Source organism: Ochotona princeps, chromosome 23 (genome assembly GCF_030435755.1).
Source record: "Ochotona princeps isolate mOchPri1 chromosome 23, mOchPri1.hap1, whole genome shotgun sequence".
Lineage (NCBI taxonomy): Eukaryota > Metazoa > Chordata > Mammalia > Lagomorpha > Ochotonidae > Ochotona > Ochotona princeps.
In genome coordinates, this window is record NC_080854.1 from 37,349,534 (window position 1) to 37,353,692 (window position 4,159).

Genomic DNA, 4,159 nt, shown 5'->3' on the forward strand with positions numbered 1-4,159 from the left:
CGCCTGTCTTTGTCTTTCTACATTAGTGAATGGGCTTTTCTTTCTATTATGGGAATGATGTAGAGAATTAACAGTATGAGATGTAGTTCACAATCTTGTCTTCTTTCCTTCTCAGACAAAAGTTAATGTATTTGCAGAACTTGAGAGAAATATAGACTCCGAGTCTAATGCTGCCTCTGGATGGAGCCTGTGGGACTGGTGTGGAAATGAAATGACCATGCGGGTGCACCACATGGTGCTTTGCAGGCCGCTCACCCTTGGAGTGAGTGGCAGGTGCCATCCCGGCAGGAGGTACCCACCAGAAGTTAAGGAGCACCTCACCACCATGGGGGCTGGCAGCAGGACATGCAGAGCAGCCTGAGCTCCTGACCGGCCTTGGACTCTCCGGACAGGAGCCTCTTCCTTCCCATGGTGAAGGCATAACTGAGAGTCACACACAACCAAATCCTGTTAGTCATAGCTGAGATCCACATGAACTGAAGTTGTACCTGAACTGCAGCTCTCAGATAAAGGGATTTAATCTCCTAAACTGGAAGAAGAACTCAGTGCATGGGCTAAGACCAACATTAAATGCCCTTCTATCTCATGGGGTAAAATTAGTAGTTGATGTTAGGTCATAGTTGCTCTCCACAAATCAAAGGTTTGGAAATCAAAGGCTCACATATTTTCAACCTTCAGTGTGCAATCAGTTCTCTGGAGCAATCCAAGATGAAAAGTGAGTTTTGGATAGCTGAGTCCATGGTTTTCTTTTCTTTTCTTTTCTTTTTTTTTATTAATTTCATTGCATTATGTGACACACATTTTTTTTTATGCACTGGAATTCCCCCCGCCCCTCCCCAAACCTTCCCCCCGACCCCCACAGTGGATTGCTCCACCGCGCTGTATTTCCATAGTTCAAACTCAGTTGAGATTCTTTCATTGGAGTCCATGGTTTTCTTAAACAACAAAATATCAGACACATGTAGAATTATGGGACCATTTGCCAAGCAGTGGTGTCTGCACATCCTATGTGTGATGACTGTGGGGATGAAGGTGTGTCATGCCACAAGGGACCACTGCGCACGACTGTTCATTCATTGAAGACTTTAAAGGTGGAACCAGGCCACTGGGATGGACATGAGCTCACAAACTGCCAGATCAAATAGGCAGGGGGCTTTAGCATCCTGTCCAAAGCCAGTGTCTAGGATGAGACAAAGGAAGCCTGAACATGTAAAGGAGCACAGGTCCCCCAGCCTGCTCACTAAGATGAAGCTCAAGCCCTGGCATTGGAGGAGTCCCTCTTTGTTTCCCTTTGGAGTGCTCCATTTTCTTTCTGTCTCTAGGGGGAGCCTGTGAGCCACGTGGATGGGGTGGACGGAGGGTACTTGTCGGTGATGTCGGACCCCAGGCAAGGACTCTGTGCCCTGATGCCAAAGCAAACCCTACTGCCATTGCTTCTAGGGATTCTCTGAGGAAGCTCATGAACAGACCTCGACCAGAGCCGTGTGTAATGACACGCAGTATGAACAAGATAGGGCAACAAGCCGTGCTGTGATCATCAGATGTCCATACATGGAAAAAAAGGAATCTCCCATCTTACACAAGAAGAATCTTGGACTGTGTCACAGACCTAACTTTGTGAAACCTAGTACTAGAAAAACTTCAGAAGAGAACAGGAGATACTGATGACCTTGGGTTTGGTCAGGAACTCGTAGATAAAGTGCCAAAAACAGGCTTCATAAACATGTAAGAATGATAGTTTGGACTTCATCAATACTGCCATGTTGTGCTCTGTGAAGAGGATGTCCTGAGTTGAAAAAGCAGGCCCTAGACAAGAAGGAAAGACCAATGACCACTGAAGTCCTGTGTGCCAAACCATCAAAAACTCAATGAGAAAACAAATGTAATCCAAGTGGGAGCTTTAGCTTTAGAAGGCGTTGAGACAGCAAAGTGGCACACAGGAAAAGAGCTCACCACAATCCATTGCCAGGGAAAAGCCAATGAGAGCTGTGAGGAGAGACCAACACTGTGCCATCAGAATAGCTCAGGAGACAGGGTCAAGCCCTGGGACCCACCAGCCCTGGACAGCTCAGCAGAGCAGCGTCCGGGGAAAGATGGGGAACTAGTGGGGACCTGGGGCACAGGACACTGGGTTGCACCTGTGAAATAAGAAGGCAGTGGATGCTTGGAGGACAGCACGTCATCGACAGAAAGTCAGAACTGGACAGACGGGAAGGCATGTCCGGTTAAGGTGGCCCGCCACCAGAGTGTTCTGTGCTGCCTGCAGTAGGAGGAGTGTGAAGCAGTTCCATGCGGCTACCAAGAAAGAATGAAGCCACATCTGTTTCTGAAATCTGATGCTGTTATGTAAACGTCATGTCTCCCAACTCTCACCCCTTGCTTTGTCAGCACACTTGGGAATATCTGCAAGTCAGAACATTCCACACGGTACAACTACTAGGAAGCTACAACACCCTCCCCTGGCATGCCACCAGCCTGTCCCCTGGAGGGCCTGCTTCCAAGTGCTGGTCAAGCTGGTGACCAGGTAGCCACTAGGCTGCTGTGCCAGGCCCTGAAGAGTTTTTTTTAATGTCTATTTATTTCTGTATACTTTAAAGGTGGAGTAGCAGTGACACACACACACAGAAAGAGAGACAGAGACAGAGAAAGCACTTTTATCTGCTATGCCTATGACAGAGCCAAGGGCTGGATCAGGCTGCAGCCAGGAGCCAGGAACTCCATGCTCATCTGCAGGGGCCCCAGCATTTGCGTTGTTACCCAGGAGGCATTAGCAGGAAACTGGCTCAGTATAAGGTTTGTGCACACTAAGGGACCTCCTGGGGTAGCCCTGGCACTTGACATGGAGTGGTTCCCACCCAACATCTTCTCAGAATCCATTGTTGATTGTGGTGAACCAGGCTGTGTGTTTATCAACAGAGGTGTTCATTGTGTCACGGAGTGCAAAGTGGCTACCTTCTCACACCACAGCAGTGTCTCGATTTTCTTAGAAACCAAGAGAAAGAGGATGTTTCTCAAATATACGAAACCTGAAAAATACCAACACATCTAGTGTTTTCAAGACTTTATCTCCCACATGGCAAAACCACCAGACACCAATAGATGCTGATTTTTCTTGGCATTCTATGAACTAGAAGCAGTTTTTTCCAACCAATATAGTTTAGTTGTGCAGATGTATTTAGCAAAAACAAATCTGATGTCAAAACAGTAAACTAAGGGGTGCTTGTGTTAGTCTCTGCCAGGTGATTGTTGTTGAAGGAGCTGTGCCTTCCTAATGAGAAATAACACCAGTGTGCTAAGAAGAAGTTTATAATATTCAGAGAAGTAAGTTCCGGGCAGAGCAGGGAAAGGAGAAGCCTGGCAAAGGCTGAGTGGGCAGCGTTGATGGCCAACCTGCCCAGGGCCTCGGGAGAAATCAGGGCACCTGCAAGCAGGTGAGGATGGGGCAATTTCCAGGAGAGCAAGGAAGACCTTGCAGAGAAAACTGGAGACTTGGAGAAGCACTGCACCTGCTTCTATAGATACGTCTTCCAGGGACGTGTGCCCAGCTTTTACAGACCAACTGGAAAACCCCCACTGAGGTCTGACTAGAGGGTCGCTTTCCACCCATCCCCTAAGATTTTCTCAGTGAAAAGTCCTGCCAGAGAAAAGGAAACAATGCACAATCCTTGTCCTAGAGTGGCAAAACTACCGAGTGTCTTTCCCAGCCACAGAACTGTGTAAGGACCATGCTGGTAGGGACCACGCCACAGCCACGGAGTTGTGTAGGCCACATCTCAGCAGGGACCACGCCACAGCCACGGAGTTGTGTAGGCCACATCTCAGCAGGGACCACGCCGCAGCTGCAGTGAGCTCAGCAGAGTGAGCTCTCACCTGTATGTGTGTGTGGGTGTGTACGTGCGTGCACGTGTGCACATGGCACTGTGGGGAGCTCTCCATTCAGGGCGAGTGATTCCCAGGATTCTGCCGTGAGAGGTGACTCATTGGGCAGATGGCGCATTTGTCATGAGCAGGAGAGAACAGCAGCAAAGCCTTCCCTGGCACCAGCTGCAGCCACCACCCCTGCCCCAGGGCCAGCTGGGAATGAGCAGCAAGAACACGACACATGAGCACACAAACAGTGCTTCCGTCACCCTGGCAGCATGAAAAAGACTCGAGATGC